Source organism: Dermacentor silvarum, chromosome 8 (assembly GCF_013339745.2).
Source record: "Dermacentor silvarum isolate Dsil-2018 chromosome 8, BIME_Dsil_1.4, whole genome shotgun sequence".
NCBI classification, from domain to species: Eukaryota; Metazoa; Arthropoda; class Arachnida; order Ixodida; family Ixodidae; genus Dermacentor; species Dermacentor silvarum.
The window spans coordinates 156797127-156815384 of NC_051161.1; the positions used below are offsets into that span (position 1 = coordinate 156797127).

The following is an 18258-nucleotide window of genomic DNA, read 5'->3' on the forward strand; positions in this document are numbered from 1 at the left end:
GCCAAATATGGTTCGAGCCATCATATAGATATATATCATTCTCTCTTTCTGTTTGCCTGATAACGGTATACATGAAAGCTTCGCCATTATTAGCGACATGTTTATTCACATCTGCCCTGATGTTGGCTTACGTGGAGTTTTTAAGAAATGTCGGTCTCCTACTTTTAAAACAAGGACGGATCAGCCTATACCAAAATATCGCGTTCAGCGCAGTCCAGCAACTTTAGCAATGAACTCATTCTACTTAACAGAAATACAGTCGAACGCGGATATATCGAACTCATGTACAACGAATTATTGTGTATAACGAAGAGTAGTAAAATCCTCCTGAAAATTTTTGAATAAAATTTGTTTTACATACCAAACTTTTTTGTGATCCCTTTCAGATTCTATATATCCGGGTTCGACTGTAGTGAATTCGAGACATAATAGATTTTCTTAGACATCATTAATTGCAATGGAGGACAGTGGAAATAAAGCGAAGCTTGATCGTTCATAACCCGACATAAAGTAACGTAGCTCTTCATGAGCATGTGTAGGATAACATCGTCAAACCGTTGTACTTCATGCGAGGATGCAGAATCCTTGAATCACGTTTTTCTAGCTCTTGTGCCGAAAGTACGCTTCCATAAGAAAAACATACTTAGTACAAGTGTTAGGAAAGTTTTAGGAGAGTACGTCAAAAACGGCACTTAAGTATCACTTTCGAAAGTATCACTTTTCGGGTCAAATATGTCATCTGGTGTCGAGGATACGTAAATAATTTACGTGTACGATAGGTTGAATTGTAAAAAAAATATATTTTTGCAGCAGAGTAATGCAGATACAAATGCTGCAGTGCTTGCACGCGCATTCTGCTGGGTAAAATACAAAGAACTAGTTTGGTTTTAGCGCTTTACTCACACTCGTCTGTCCACAAGTTCACATTGGTTCTCGCAGCCACAGCGGTTGTGTGGTGCCATCCCGACTATTTTTTTTTTGTGTGGGGGGGGGGGGGGGTTATTGCTGAAAATGTGCGGTGTTTGTGCGTAGAGAGTGTGTGTTTTGTGTTTTCAACCCGCATGGACGATGGACAAAAAGAAAAAAAGGAAGAAAAGAAAAAAAAAAGCGTATTGGTATGCCTCATCCTCCGTAATACCGTGCACACGTCCGGCGAAATCGGCAAAGTTGGCGAGGCTGCCGTAGCAGTCGGCCATCTTGCTTGCGGGGCGGGAGTAGCGAAAGTCGCACTTAAGGTTGCCAGTGGCTGTACTTTACTTTCCGGCATCCAAGTGTCGATTAAAGTTTACCTTAAGTACAAGATTGGTCTATGAAACGCGTGAAGCATCGACCGGCTACTTAAGTCATAAGTTAAGGGTAAGTTCTGTTTGTGAATACGGGCCTTAGAGCTACCCCTTTCGCGTGTAGGTCCCCTCGGCTCTCGTTGCTTTATCTTTTGGCGCGATTTCACAACTATACTTTGCTACTGGAAGAATGTTGAAGCCTTAAGCACATTTTTCGAAATTATAAACAAACATATTTCCATCTTTCGCTCGCGGCTCCATCTTTAGTAAACCTGTTCACGTTTTATTTACCTCATGCGGCATTTATTCTTCTTTTTTATATTGGCGTTGGTTCTTATCGAGTTAGCTGGAACATGAAGCCATTACTTGTCGTTTACACACCTAATTTTGGGCAATTCCCCCTAGGGGATGTACGCGCCAGGTTTATTAGGCAACAACAACAAGTTGTCCTTGAGACGCTGGTAGTTTCAGCTGTGTAAAACAGCTGCTGCCGCAATTAATGCGTTCATAGCCAGGATAGTCGCTGAAGTCTCAGCGCTGCTAGAAATTCCACAGCCTAAATTAGAACGTTGGAAATCCTGCGGCCGAGGTTTGATTAGGATTTGGCGCTTAGCGGAGCGCTGAAGCTCTACTGGTGTGACATTTTTTACTTATTGTTTTCCGTTAAAGGAAAGGCCTGGACATGGAAACTATAGAAAAAGTACTGGCAAGCCTCAGAGCACCGTAAATATTTTGCTGTAATAGTTTTTTTTTCTCAAACCAGCTTGCGTTTTCGAGGATATGTATTCAATGAAGCCTCTTAAATGCACGCAACGACGCCTCCACTTTCTGAGTATGTTGGGACGCCTAGCCCCGCACAAATTACCATGCGCGTCGAGCTCCTAACGTGACATTGTCGAAGGAGCACGAGTTCGATTCGCAGTTATAGCAGTGGACGGCGTTTCGTTGCAGTATTATTATTATTATTATTATTATTATTATTATTATTATTATTATTATTATTATTATTATTATTATTATTATTATTATTGCGACAGCAGTATATGGCCACTGTAGGCGCATTTCGGTGTTCCGTATATATTTACGTATATGTATGCGATATGTTTACCTATGCCGTATATGCTAGCTAGACGCTCCATCATTCAACCACCATAGTTGCTCAAACCAACTCTTATCTTCTTAACTGAATTGTTCCTCAGAATGTTTAGGAATTGCAGCACGCAAACAAAGCAGTGAATCATGAAAGCGAAAATTGTCATCCGGCAGATTGTAACATGAAGCTATAAAGGAAACTTCGTTGCTTCATGCTACATTCTGGGGGATCACAATTTTCGCTTTCATTAATATTTCTCTACCTTGCGGGATACTCCAGAACTCATTTGAAAAAAAAATTCACAGCGCATGTTTTTCATCTAAAATCTTCTCAAATTACTAAAACGTGTAACAAAATCCTAGTGCTCGCAATCTGTAAGTGATAAAATCTCACTGGCGCCGCTCTTTACGGGCAGCTAGTGGCACCTGTGCGATGCCATTACGGACACGGCGTGTTAAACCTCCACCATCCCCGTTCCCCAGTGCAGGGTAGCAAACCGGATTTCCCCTTCCGTTTAGCCTCCCTGCCTTTCCTCTTTCTTCTATCTCCCTCGTTTTTATATGTACCAGAAGTTTTGACGCACTAACGTATCTCGCATCCACGTACCGTCATATCCGCGTATACTTAGAACACCGCACGAGGAGTTCAAGTGCATGCAACGATAAACGGGCTAAACCTTCACATCGCTGTCAGTGCTTTGCCATCGGGCGAAGCTGCGAAACTTTGGCGATAGCAATTACACGGACATTCGAGGCACGTTCGTCCTTGCTTTGACGGTGCATACTTGGCCTGCGCGAGGAGGGTTGTAACACCTCCAGAGACGCGCAGTGCGTATGGCTACAAAAACGCTTCTCTGAATCGGTGCTACTGACGTTCCTGCTGAATACATCTGTACCTCCTACACCATAGTGCATGCAGTGATTTTTGCGGTTTTATTTGCGGTTGTAAATGGCGATTGTGGGTCAGTCGCGTCTTTTCTTTCCCATGGAGATGTGACCTCCTAAAGCTGTGACAGCAGATTATAAAGTTTTCAATTGTAAACTGATTTCTTTTATGGAATTTTCGTTTAAAGATGGGAGTTTGCATATTGCACGAGTCACCAAGGTAAGCGCCATTTTCGTTCTCCCCAAGTAACTCAGATGGAGGGGCGATGGTATGTATAGGCAGGCCCAGCAATTCTACCTCAGCATGCAGCCAAAAACGAGAAGTTAAAACTTAGGGACGGCCGAAGTGCGCATGACGTTGTAATAAGGACATCTTTTTTTGAAGCTGGTGACATGTTTACAGAAAGGAACATGAAGTAAATAAATATTTTTATACAGCTATTAATGGCCGATAAACGCGGACATCAAAGCGAAGCATTTACTGGCCACTCTTACTGTTATTATATCTGTTCGCTTCATTTTAGTTTCTGTACTAACGTCATGCGTCTTCATAAACACATCAACCTGTATTCACCAAAGCTCTTACACTAGAAGTGCTCGTAAGAGCAGATACAAGCCAATCGTGTTGTAGGCTAGATTATTAGCGAAGGTGGCAGTTCAGTGGCAAACAGCATTTGGCAAGCAAAAGCTTTGTGAATTCGGCTCCTCACTTGTTAGCTAACCATGCTTTATCGTACGTGTCTTTTGCTAGGCTGTAAACTTCCATATTAATGAATCAATCGTAAAAGAGGAGAAAGAAACCTTTGTGGTGGTCTTAGCCTCGCAAAGCAGTGGCATAATTAAACTGCCCTTGCCCGGTCGACTCTTTGAAATGTGCCAGATGCTGCATCACCAGCCACATTTCGGTTACGAAGTGGTTCGTTTCAGCTAGGGCAGGGCAAAGATACTTTGCAATTGTATCATGATACGACGCAAGATACTACCGCAATTATTGTATCCGATACGATACTTTCTATTTGTATATTAAGATACTTCGATACATTCGCAAATTTATATTTATAGATCTATATGATGTAGGAGCAAACGCGTATGTACAAAAATGTTTGCTTGGAAATTTCTTAACTCCAACCAACTTTGTTTCATTTAAATGAATGGTCTGTTAGTACCCCAAAAATGTTTTTCGTTATTTCTCAATGTATATTTTCATTCCGAAAAATTTATTGGGTTTGCTTTAGCTGCTTAACATGAAAGCCCCTTATGCGCTGCGCTGACAGCGGTTGTTGCTTGCCGCTTTTGTAAGTGATGGGAGCCGCTGCTCTGCTTGCCGACCAGCTATATGCTGTGCTTCCCGAGCAGTTGCGATAACAGTATATTGTATGTTAGGATACATGATAATATATTCTTTCATGTATCGGAAATACAGATACTGATACACGTCTTGCCAGACGTATCATGATACAGATCGATAGAAGATACCCAAAGAGTAAGATACATATATCTATTAGATATATGTATATGTATATCTATTAGATCATATATCATGAGATAGTATCTAAGATACATATATCTTCGATATTGCTCAGCACTGGCTTCAGCACAGTTCTAAAAAAAAACTACTAATAAAAGATCCGGGAACTAGGCATGATGATAGAACACAAGGGCGGCAATGGCGAAGCACTTCGCGAGATAACGGCAAAGGGAACCAGCACGATGCAGCTCATCCGACGCATCACCAACAAACACGCGGGGATGCGCGAAGGCAGTGTGATACGACTCCATACAAGCCTTCGTTATTTCTCAAATAAAGTACACGACAGCGTTTCACAACTGGACGGTTGCGGAAAGGAACAAGCTCAACGCTCTCATACGCAAGGCGTACAAGTATGCATTGGGACTTGCGCCCGGAGTCAGCACCACTAAGCTCTTAGAACTAGGCTTACACAATACGCTCGAGGAATTCGTGGAGGCGCAACAAGTGTCCCAACTCGAGGGCCTATCGGAAACCCGACCAGGAAGACACGTGCTCGAAAAGCTCGGCATCACATACCACACGCAGCACGGCATCAAAGTGGAAATTCCAAGAACCATACGCGAGCAACTATACGTTACACCATTGCCTGGCAACATGCACCCCCAACACCACACGGGGAGACGTAAAGCCAGAGCACAGCACATGAACCAAAGTTACTCCAACGACAAGAAGGCAGTCTTCATCGTCGCAGCCCGTTATCGAGACAGGAAGAGTTTCGTGGCGGCAGTTACAAGCCACCGAGGGAACCACCTCAAGAGCGTCACCGTGAGCACGGCACATGCCGAAGTGGCAGAGGAAGCGGCCATAGCACTGGTCCTCACACGAACCAAGGCTGCATATGTGATCTGCGATTCGCAAACGGCAATTCGCAATTTTGCAAATCTCGCAAGAGGCGTATCACATACTCCAGCGACATCCCATACACCAGGGAGAGGCCGACTTTGATAACCGAAGGCACTTGCTATGGATCTCAAAACATACTGGACTGAGCACCCCCAACGAAGCGGCTCACCGCGTTGCTCGAGGCCTCACTCACAGAGCATCATCGGAGGAAGAGCCCCCGCGTGGTACTGCAGACGTCTAGGCGTGGAAGGACCGTTTGACCAGGTTCCACGACATCACGACACACTAACAGTTACAGAGACACGTATACCCATTCCCTCACACTAGGTTAGACAGGGCGCAAGCAGTACACTACAGGTAATTACAAACTGATTTTTACAGATACCCCAGACTCATGCACGCCATGTATCCAGACATGTACACTACAAACAGATGCACGTCGTGTGGCGAGGTTGCCACGCTTAATCACATGTTATGGGAGTGTCAGGATTTAACAAACAATTCGGGCAGTGCCGACTCCTCCGTCTCTTGAACCGCCAGCCTCCGCTAGCACTAAAAGACCGCACTGCTCAGCTCGAACCTGACAGCACAACTCTGGGTCGTCCAGCGAGCCGAGGAAGCCGCTACGAGACAAGGTCTCGGAACCGCGTCCGCGGCAGGTGCCCAGACCCACTAAAAAGACGCCGGACTCAAATCGGATTGATTTGAAAATAAAGTTTACGTTCTTCTTGTAATAAATGATTCTAGTTTCGCCTACGCTGCACTAAGGTCGACAGCTTCAACGGCGATATAGTTTTTTATATGAACGTTGAATGCAACCGTGGACACCCGTAAAAAACCATAACCATGATTGGAGCGTGGCCGAACAGCGATATGGGCAAGTGTCACAAATGCGTGTCAGTTCAGCCTGCCAACCCTTGCGTTTGTTACTTTTCCTTTTGCTCAAGGCGTAACAAACACATCGACTGCAAGCACCCGTTCCAGGTTGAGTCGCGTCTTATATCGATGACGCCTGCGACCTTGTGTAAAAATTAGCCTCTCACGGGCCGCTCAATGGGAGGATAATCTTTACATAAGTGGACAGGTTGCCGCATACGATTTTTCCGCTTATCACGCAATAGAGAGGATGCATCCAGACAGCAAAAGAAAGAAAAACAATCGAAGGACGTGCTTCATGGAAAAAAACAAGAAGCAACTGTCGACAACAGTTTGGCAACACGGTAGAAGGTACGCGGTGTGAATGTAAAGAGAAAACACGTGATGTATTCATCGGCCTGTGCGGCACCAGTCGAATGGCCAAAAACGAAAGCGTTCCTCCCGAAAGTCAGTGACGCTGCGCTGCGTAATCGATGCTGCGAAGTTTACTGCACGTAACTGCTGTACCAGCGTTGGTGGAGGATCCGGAAATTCAAATGAATGTTCCCGCGGGCTGTTTGCCGGAAACGGCGGCTATCTCCTCGGCCCCCACGAGTGACGTCACAAACTGGACTGTGTTGCACTGGCCTCAAGAAGCTGGTGTTGAAGGGCGGAATACTGGAGATGTGATAAATAAATGCACGCTTGTCACGTAGCAGGCGCTAAAGAAATATGCAAAAGCGTGTGCTGATCTGCATAGTCGCTGCGAATTTTAATCTTTTTGTTTCTGTATGAATGCCAGCCATACGATGGTAAAATGTGGCTTGACAACTTGGCAAAATAATATAATGTTTCTTTTTTTTCAAGTTCGCGTGGTCGCCTGCTCACCTGGCCCTCTTAATACGGGGATTCTCTTTATAACCGCCAGTTAGGCGCGCAAGACGCCAGCCAAGCGAAATATGCATAATAACTGGCGGGTAGCAGACCGAACGCATTTATTATCTCAAGTTGTTCTACTAGGCAAAGCGGTCCATATTTAGGCGCTAAACGAAAATAAAAAGAAAACAAGCGGCATGACCTGTAAGCCAGCTATCGCGGTGGACGTGTACTATGCTTCATGTATATTATTATACCGTAATGTTCTCCTTGCAACAATTTTCTTGTAATTTTCTAAGGCGTCTATTCTTTTGTTATTAGATGGAACACGGTCATCAGATAGATGTATACTGGTTTGGATAGTCCCATTCTACGCTACTGCCACCCTTTTGATTGACAATTTGTCTGCGAACTTGAGCAATAGGAAACGGGCAGACCCTCTTGGTTCGTTCGTCACGCTTTCATTCAGGCATGGCAGATAAAAATTACACACTTCAGTGATTTATTAAACGACGCGACTACGATGATGGCGTACGTGACACCGACAAAATGTCGCCAACATACTGTACTTGTAGACAGCTTCGATCAATGGGCAATCAATCATTTAGTCGACAACAGCGAGACTGTGGTCTTCATCGACTGACATGTAAGGCGGCGATCACGCAGGATTCTTACGATCAAGTCGGCGTCCCTAATTGTATCGAGGAGGTGGCGCTGATAGCTGTTTGTAGTCATGGAGCTATGGGAATGAGACAGCCACTGGTGCCTGATGACATTTTGAGTTGCGTTGCGCGGTATATATGCTGCAGAAACTGTGCAGTTGGCAAATGGGGCGGCCCTCTGATTGTCCGCGGCCCCTGTGGACGACAGACTTTACAGCGTAAGAAACGTGCGTGTGTGCTAAGGTAAGGAATGAATTGGGCACACGGGCAAAAAGAAATCGCACGCATAGGGTTCGATCGCCTTAGATCGCCAAAATCCCAGAGGGAGAATTTCTGACTTGTCATTCGGTCTTACATCCCACAAACTATCGTGTGCAGAAAACATTATGTGGGTTGTGACAAAAGCTTTCAATCAATCGAATAGAGGCCATCGGGGACATCTTGGCGATTTCGTCGGTCTAAATTGGGCACTGGACCTTCCTGCGACCACGACTCGAACCGGTGATCTCGTTTTTCCCCAGCGGACCCACTGCGAACGTTATATATACTCTAGGTGCAACGACCTCGCCCGTTCACTAAACACCTACCTTGAAATAAAGTATTCGAGCAGCTCTGTCTGCCCAGTTCGGTGACGCGATTACTCGAGAAGAGATGGCTGCCCGGGGAGGTGTCCAGGAAGGAGCCGAGACTCGGTGACCTCAAGGTTCCACTCCCGGGTCAGCAGCTGCTGCTCCGGGCAGCTACCTCTTCGGTCGTCGGCGGGGTCGAGCGCGCCGCCACAGCGGGAAGGGCGCCGCATCCACACGCCCGCCGCCCAGCTCTGCTTGCCGTGCTTCGGCCAGGCCGATGGGGACGATGCCGGGCTGAACGGGCCGGCTCAACCACATGCAGCGACGGGCCACAACGACGTCGGCGAGGGGCGCGCAAAGGACGCTCGTAACAAGCCGCCGGGTGCTGTCGAAACGGCTCGGCGCGCGGTCGTCCTCGATAAAGGGAATAGTCCACGAGCTCGCGCACTGAAGTCCGGGCGCGTTTTAACGACGCCGAGGAATGATATTTGGACCGGGAAGACCAGGAGGACCGGCCGGGAGAGGGAGAGCGTGGGAAAGGGGTGGACGTCTGCTGTCGTCACTGGAGGACTCTAGACCTCACGTGACTCGGTGCTCGCTTCTTGTCTCCGCGTGCGGGCACGGGACCTGCTGACGCGATACTGGAATGTCCCGTCTCTCGCTTCTCAGCTGCGCGGCATATCACCGCTCGACGGAGGAGGACAGGGAAGTGTCGAAACGTGTCGCGCCGAGTTCAGGGTTGAAGTGGAGAGGAGGATGCAGGAGAGGCACCGAGAGCGAGACAATCAAATGAAAGCGCGTTGTAAACGTTTCCGTAGGCATTGAAACGGCCCATGTATACGCGTGGTCGGAGATAGCATTGTGCCTGTCGTCGCAGAGCACGCGGGAAACGGCAGGTGCGAAGGCCAACGCCGCGCACTTGGCGCCCTATTTCACTGACTCAAGTGCCGAATTACGTCCGCCGAGAACGCCACGAGTAAAGGAAGCTGCTGTGCGGACCCTTTTATATTATTCGGGGGCAGATTCACCGCTACGTGTTTAATGGGGGCAACTTAGAAAAAGTTCACTTTCGTCCCCTTTTTCCGAATTAATTAATTAGAAATGAACTTACTAATTAATCATTCCGAGGGTCCATCGTAGGAATACGTTAGTAAACACAAAGAAACGATGTACTGTTTCTAAAAGGTCTCAAAGTATTCTACAGTGCACAATACATGCAACAATGTAACTGAACATGTCACAAATTACGCAAAACAGAGCAGCGTAACGGAAAAGGCAGGTACAAGGGTAGAGTCTTTCATGACAAAAACTTATTTAAAAGTAGAAAACCGGAAGTTTAAGGAGAAATGGAGATAAGTTGCACCGGAAAGCTGCTTTATTGAAAAATAGGACAAAATACAGAACCTGTTATAATACTGCAGCCTGAGTCGCAGAACTTCGCTCACGAAAGGAAGTTGGCCAACATTTTACCTTCCACACAGCCAAACATCGAAACATTAACATACCGTGAACAGTGGCAGCCACAACAAATTACTTTGGTTCATCTTCATTATCTGCTCTACTACGCTAACTTGTGTGGACATCTGGTGATCTCATTTCCAGTGTTCTAAAAAAAGGATGCAAGGAAGTATGGGCATACGGAATCTCATTTGAAATTTTGTACGAAACTAGAACAACGTCTAATAAGATCATTCAAGGTAATGTATGTTGTTTTGGTAGTCATCATTTGGGTCCTTCTAAAAATAATGTAATGACAAAAGCGCTTTAAAATAGGTATTATTTCTGTTGAAAGTATTTTCCCTTCAACAAGAACAATTCCACTTTTTGTTCTGATACCATTCGTATGGAACTTCTTCCGGAATGACAAGAAAGTGGTTGAAGATTACGATCTAAGGTGACAAATCGTCTTTGAGATGCACTGGGAAAAAAAGAAAAGATCGGCTCCCAGGTTGGAGAGAATAGCACTTGTCGCTAAATCATGGCAACAGGCACGCTGGAAATAGGCTACTGATAAGAAAGTTTATTGCCCAGAAATTCTTCGCTTTCGCCGTGAAATTTAGGTATAAATAGCTGCGCTAAACCTGTTTTCGCGCTTGAAATTAAAATTCACGAGTTGAGTTACTCGAGTGCATCCCCTGCCGTAGGAAAAGAGAAACGAGTTACGTTGATTACGTAGATCCAACGCGCTTGTTTGAAGCGAGGCGGTTTTGTAAATGCTGTTACACAAACGGCGATACGTACAATTGTGCTGAGTTCCATCCTATTCAGCACGTAATGATGTGCAGTACTCACGTTTATGGCGCCGCACAGGTCACCACTTTAATCTCATGCAACGTTCATGTTTATGAACTTCACCATTTTTAAGCTATCCCGAAACGCAGACACCAATTGAGGCGGATTTACACTGCGAGGTGTTAATGCAGCGGCTGCCACCAGGACGAACACAATATATTATTACACTTGTCGTGAGAAAAATGGCGATGACAAGTATGGCTTTTTGGGCTAGTTGGTTAGATACATCAGAGGTGGTCATAGCGCTAGAAGACACGGACAAGAACGAGAGAACAAGACGAACAAGGCGATGACAAGTGTATGCGCACGTAACTATGGCACGTATCTAAATATAGTTATGGCTTCTGTAGCACTTGTGACAGAGTGGCACATACGCGTTCTAGAGAATCGGTTAGTGGGAGGACACATATACAGCAGTAAGTTTACCCAGGAGTGACCATAGAATACGGTAGCCAAAGCTTGAGAAATTCTAAAATTTAGAGATACGTATGGCGTCGACATTATATGACCAAGTTTTATGTTGCGATTTATTGCTTGGTTACACTAAACAGAGGTGCACTCTTCGATACTACTTTGGCCGTCAACACTCAGTGCTATATAAATCGTCTATTCGGCAAGAAACTTACGCACTTACACAAAAGCTCGGTGATGTCGGCAAAGAGAGCTTCGGTTTAAAGAAAGAATGACATCGCAGCTTTGCTCTTTTTGTTAGGTGAGGCACTGGTTCAGGACAAGACGACATGCGTTCGCGCAAGAGTCTCTCGGGTATTATTTCCTCTTTCGAAACATGGTTTACGTTGGGCCACAGCTTCGCCAGTGTAGGAACAATGCGGTCTCCGCACTAAGAGCCTCCCTGCAGCGGTTGCAGGCATCTTACGATTACCACCTAACCAGGGGCTGAACTAAAAATGCCTTCCGTTCCTGGTAACTGCTCTCCAGCCGCCGATAGCTTTGGCAAATCAGACCGACTAGCACCTTTGTAGGTTGCACGAACCGCTCTTGCGGTGCGAATTTCTTTATGAATGCGGAATGTTAATGTGAATGGCGGTGGAAGCAATGAATCGTTTTGCTCATAAGCAATGTTTTTAATTGGCTGGATACCTTGTGAACAAAAATCTCACTATCCCGATTGACCGGCACCAGTTCTTACGAAGCAATCCATGTCCCTCCTGATGGAGAACGGAGGAACTATAGACAGAGCACGGCGTACAACTCCAGGCGTGATGCTGTTCATAGTCAAACTCAGAAGGCTCTTCCATGTGGCTTTTCTGTACTCGCAACAGAAAAGAGAGATACACAGAAAGAGACAACACCATATCAATTTGTAATCTAGCTTATGAACATTTAGGTCGCCGTGACTAGTTCGTAGACAAGATCGGACACCGAGTCTCCACATGCACGCTCCGAATCACTGCGTAATCTCCTGTAGAGATTACAGCTCCACGTGTTTATTGATTGCACAGTTGAAATGTCCATAGTGCTACGGACGATGGATGTGATAACCGAGTGGAAAGAAAAGAAACACTGCCATCGAAAAAATTTCAATACAAAGTGACCGTCGCTCTGCTTTCGAAATATTAATAAGTGGAGGCACTATGAAAATTGTCGTCTAGCGGGTAAGTTTCCGAAACACATCGCTGCTGAGACAAGATTAACCGCAAGAAATTGCGAGAACTAAGAATCCTCGGCACTTTCTAAATTACGACTTTAAGCATAACCGGTTGTAGAAAACCAGTTATGCGGAAGCCCTCAAGGAAGACAATCTGTATTGGGTTTCCGCTGTAGCTTTCTGCTACAGTCGGGTCGACGATATTTTTCGCTTTCACGGCACAGGTTGTAGATGCAGGCTTTTGTGAAAGAAAAGGAGCGCTTACGGCCATCATCATGTAAAATCGTAAATATGGACTTCATCTAATCGGCCTTCATCCTTTGTGAGAAATTATTGCTTGCTCCAATGAAAAGCTCAAGTGTTGTTCAACTCGGGCACCGTGTCACCAGTGTTATAATGTTTCCAGAGTTTAGTTGATAAGCTCGCTAAGGGCAGCCATCTCGAAATAGCCAATCATCGGGCCAACTATACTCTGACATGGTAGGTATTTTACGCGTATACACCGGAATCAAGTCATAAATTGATGAAATAATTGCTCAGCACTGTAATTACTTAAGTTCATTTTTTCATTGTCCAGCACGACGTTGGCTCAAGGCATTCATCTCGAACAGACCAATTTAGTGGGCTGACAACCCCGATGCAGTAGATATTTTACGCCTGCCTGAAACAACTCATACAGATTGATCAACACTTATGAAGAATTGAATCGAATAAATTCAATTCATTTTCATACTCTCATTTCTGAAGGGCTGACCAAGCAAAAGCTCATCCCGACGAAGCCTTTTGCATTGCTTGCTGGCAAGTGCACAGAAGTAGTCTTAAAACTGAGGTGGATACTGATTTATAGGGGCGTTTGTATACGTGCCTTCATACATGCCGGTAGAATATTTTGTTCATTCAAGAACTTTCATCGGCGTACATAATTATGAGCCCAGATAAAATAATTCGAGAGAGAAAAGTATAAGCACACATTCGACAACGAACGTGCAAGTCTTAACGTATATTATTGAGAAAATGTCACATGTAGTCACATATTCATATTAAATAGGCAAATGATTACATTAATAGACCCCCCCCCCCCTATACGCAGGAAGAAATAACGTTTCCTGCTCACAGTGAAGGATTCAGAAAAAATGCAGGAAAATACTAAATAACAATAGAACAACGTGCACTGTGCAGGACGTAGGGCGACGGTAATTGAATGCAAAGTTGATGCAAACACTAAATATTGACACTGTCGGTATTCAGGAATTGCATGAGCTTTTTAAATTGGCATGAATGTCTTTTCTACCTCTATAGTATGTAGACACTGCTCACAAGTGAAGGATTCAGAAAAAATGCAGGAAAATACTAAATAGCAATAGAACAACGTGCACTGTGCAGGACGTAGGGCGACGGTAATTGAATGCAAAGTTGATGCAAACACTAAATATTGACACTGTCTGTATTCAGGAATTGCATGAGCTTTTTAAATTGGCATGAATGTCTTTTCTACCTCTGTAGTATGTATACAATAAGCGTTTTCCATTCGATGCTCACACCTTTCCTTGGTAGGAAGAACGAAGCAAAAAAAAAAAATGTAGTCAAAACGCACAGCCATCAAAAGTAAACGGCTCAAATATAACGAAGCAGCGGAAATGTTACAAATAATTTTACTAATTTCATGGCTGATAGTCAGGCGGAATTTATGTGGTGCATTTTCTATGGTGTGGTATGTTATGAGATTGGCCGCATTTTCTTCGAGCCGTACTTCTGTGGTTCGTAAATTATGATTTAATGTAACCCTCGGTGCGGATAGTGAAGCCATTAGAGAAACCATCATTCCTGCACACTCTTTCATCGCTATCTTTGAAGCACTTCCGGCGTCGTTCAAGTGGAGTCTGTGCGTCACGCGGTGATACGATAACAGCGTGCTATGGCGTTTCAGTATTGCTTCATGATGTGTCCTGCACGGATGAAATATCGGCAGTGGCGTTTCGTGGTTCATGGAGATAGCATTTGGCATATATATCCGATTATGTCCAATGTGCTGAAATTTTGCTTAATCGAAGAACTTGAGTGTTGTATCTCCTATGTGGTCCTTTGTGGTGCCGTCTCATCAGCACTGCTTTCAGGATTCCATGGAGCAGACATCTGAACGCAGAAAGACGTTAAAAAACAGCGAAGAAAAGACAACCGGTTCTTTCTCATCAGCGCCAGAATGTTGACAGGTATGGATGAATGTTCTGGCGAATAAATTCTGCATACTTGCTGAGTACACAGGCTTGAAACAACGAAAATATGTGTGTACTGTCATTATGAGGGCATTGTAGTGCAATTCGTAAAATGCGCGCATTCGACATCCGTCAATTACGACGCGTTTTTGCAAAAAAAAACATAACATGTTCGAAAGTTATGCCTATGCCATTGTCTGTTCAATATCAGACCTTGTTTACATTGGCATTTCTTGTATATTAGGGGTCAGCTTACATTTTTCTTAAAGTGCTGTTCTTATCGGCAGGCACTGCCGGCGCGAACACTACAGATGAATGCGCTGAATTAGAAATGGAATTATTTGTCGAGTAAATATGCTTTTACTTTTGGTTTTGAAACTACCCCGTAAATAAAAGCAAGAACGCATTCTCATTAAACGTACGTAGCATAAAAATAAGCAGACAGGCAACAGATGCTGTTGCTCTCCTGGGTTAGTCGACAACGGTCGCTCTTAACACTGCGCAATCTGTGTTGTCTACAGCCTAGTTTTATCGTTGGAAAAATGCAACACGAGCTCTGCCTTTTGTAAAAATTAAAGTTTGACCTCAGGTCAAACTTTAATAGTAGTACTCAACGTGCACCTTAGCAGGCTTCTTTATTTAGAACCCCAGTTGTCGCAATACGTGACCCTTTCAAGGAATCGTATGTTACGAATAACAGAAAACCTCGGAGCGCGCAGAGGGGCATTTCCTTGGTTGCGTCACGTGGCGACGGTCACTAACTGTGGCAAGGACACAGCATTATGACAGGAAAATCTGGCGTCCCTTGTCGTTCAATCACTTTAGGATGACGGGTGTAGTACGTGGATCGTTGTACCATTTGCCACGGTTTCGCAAAGAAGGCACACTGGCGCTTCTGTCATCCTTGCTTGTGGTTCGGCTGTGTTGTGTGATAGCTGCACAATGTTAATTCACTGCAGTTAGGCACCTTGCACTAACAACTCATTCGTTCTGTTACGTAATTTGTAACGCATAAGTAAGTCTCGACACCGCGCTTTTCTGGAACAAGTAGACATGCATCTTGGAAAGAAATCTTTGGACGAATGAGAATGCGTTGGAGCTCATTTGGCCGGCACTCCAGAGCAATTAACGCCAGCTTACCGCTATCCTTGAATAGACAAGCATATAGTCAGTGCTAATATTTAGGACCTGAACTTGAAGAATAACAAATCAACAAGGAAAGGAGCTAACGGCTATGAAACGAGCGATGGAACGGAAAATGATACGCGCGTGACAGGGATATGATATTTAGAATAAATAGTGAAGAGAGAGAAAGCTCTTTAGTAAAATGCAGAGCATTCTGCCGGCGTGTATGTATCCCACATGATATTCGGTATGGAAAAGAGAAAGGGAACAGAAAGGCCCTATAGGAGACGGAGGGGGGCGGGGAAAGATAACAGAAGGAGAATGTATGATCACGGTACGCACAGATGAGAAAAAGGTGATGGTTTTAATGTAAACAGGCTTGTCAATTAAGTGAATGTCCTCAAACAATGAGAAAAGAAAATTTAAAGTTTGACGTTGCTTTGGAGCGAGAAGGCAGAGAGTATGCTCGATAGCTCTAGGATGGTTCTTAAGAAGCAGAGCGCATTTCAGTGAAATAACGAGTACTTTCATATGACTAAGCCGGACGTTCCAACAAATTGTGTTCGACGTTTTATCACGCACCACAGTTATTACAGCAAGGATTGATTCGGAGCAAATTCAGGCAGCTCGTATTCTATAGTTTAGATCAAGGGAACGCAGCGGAGTTCAATAGGTCATGCAACGCGTGTAGAACATTAAAGTAATAGAACGGTTGCCAGGGGAAGAGAAAGGATGTCGAGAGCGGTAGGTGATTACACGGTGTATTGAAATTACAAGATTTCCAGGCGCATATGATGGGCTCGGGTGAAAACAATGATGAAATCAGCGGTAGTTGAAATCAGTTAAGCTCCATTCAAGGAAAACCTGTGATTGAGACAACGGAGCTCATGGATTTTAGCAGCCCGTGGCTTCAACGACCCCTTAAACAGTACGTGTGGCTCGCGTATGAACCAGAGTGGCCTGGGCATGTTGAAAGAGTGACGTCGTTCGGACGAGGAACCTTGGACGCTCGGCACGCGCCTCTTATCATGTCAAGTAACTTTGGTCTAAAGTGGCCTTTGTAGACTGCATTCGCACACTTCTCAAGCTCACCGTTGTCTATCCGAACAAAAGCGCCGAGGAACGATAAAAGAAACACCTTTGTATCGCTTCCATTCCAACGTCTGCCTTTACGACGTCAGTGTACACACAAGAGCGGTAAACGTTTGAGAGCGTCGGGGCGCGCGTACTCGGCAGTCGGCGCTGGAAACTCGATAGCAGTTTCGCACTCGAAGGAAAATTTCCCCAGCGCCAGGCAAAAGAATGAAAAGCTTTGAAGCCTTCAGGAAAAATGTTCGTTCGGTCGTATTTCGAAAACTTCAAAGCAAATACACTGCTTTTCGAACGTGTAAGCACAGGTTGAAGTACAATATTATTTCAAAGAAAGGGTTACAAAGTAAGCAGAAATGTTTTTTGCGTGCGTCATTACGAACCGCAGCAAGAAATGATTTCGTACAAGCGCCTCTGAGGGGGGCATGGAGAGCAAACGGTGCTTGTAAAACGCACTGTTCTAAATTAGGTCCAAGGAGATGTTATATGGTATTGCTTAGTACCGGTCAGTCTATATGCTTGCGTTGGTTTTTATGTGCTACCTAGAACACCGTTAAATTTGCTATATACATTTTTTGCGAAAATATATTCACTTGGAGATTTATTAATTTGCTTTCTTCCTGAAGGCATCTTGCAATGGGTGATATATATGTCAGATTAAACCTTAGGCATTATTTCTTAAACCGGTTGCTGATAAAGGAAATAAATTTCCTTCAAATGCAATTCTAAGTTTGCCCAAAATGTTTTCAACTTGGTGTGGACCGAGTAGAATAGAGCAAGCGCGGCTAGCTGATAATCCGATGATATTACGGGGAAGGTCATTCAGTGCGTCAGTATGGCAGATAACCGGTGTTCTAATAATAGTAGCTGAACATATAGTAAGGGAAGAAAAGAGAAGTCAAGGACGGCAGAGCGTTACGTGAAATTACAAGGCTAAAAAAATTGCAGGCATATATGATGAAGTCAGCTTACGCAAGACAGGGATGATTGGCAATGAATTGGATAGACCCGCGGTAGACTTAGGCGCCCAGCTGCCAATTTGTCAAATTGAGTTCGTGTATCGCTGGTGCTAGTGACTCAGCACGCCAGTCCTTGAGTGAGGTAGGAAGCCCGTAACCTTGTACTGTCTCTTTACGAGGGCCTTGGCCTGAGTGTGCGTTGTATGATTGAATTCGTCTTCATTGACCAACCTTTTTTATTTTTGGTTTATCGCGTTCCTAACCGATGGCTGAGGTCACTATGACGTGGGGTCTCTCTTGGACCCCAGGTGCACTCTTGAATTGAATTGAATCTTTGTTTTTTTTTTGCATCATAGATGAAGGATGGCGGGAGTA

General features: G+C 44.7%; 1 protein-coding gene across 5 annotated transcripts in view; it reads right to left on the reverse strand.

The window, feature by feature from the left end:
- LOC119461789 (solute carrier family 41 member 1-like) overlaps positions 1-18258 on the reverse strand; it is a 299478-nt gene that overhangs the window by 75797 nt on the left and 205423 nt on the right. The window contains exon 1 of one of the 5 annotated variants that reach the window (XM_049672180.1): positions 8615-9076. The exons of 3 other annotated variants lie outside the window; for them this stretch is intronic. The gene's annotated coding sequence lies outside the window, so the exon portion shown is untranslated. Of the gene's footprint in view, positions 1-8614; positions 9077-18258 lie in introns of those variants that run through there. One more of the 5 variants, XM_049672183.1, reaches the window with a different exon arrangement.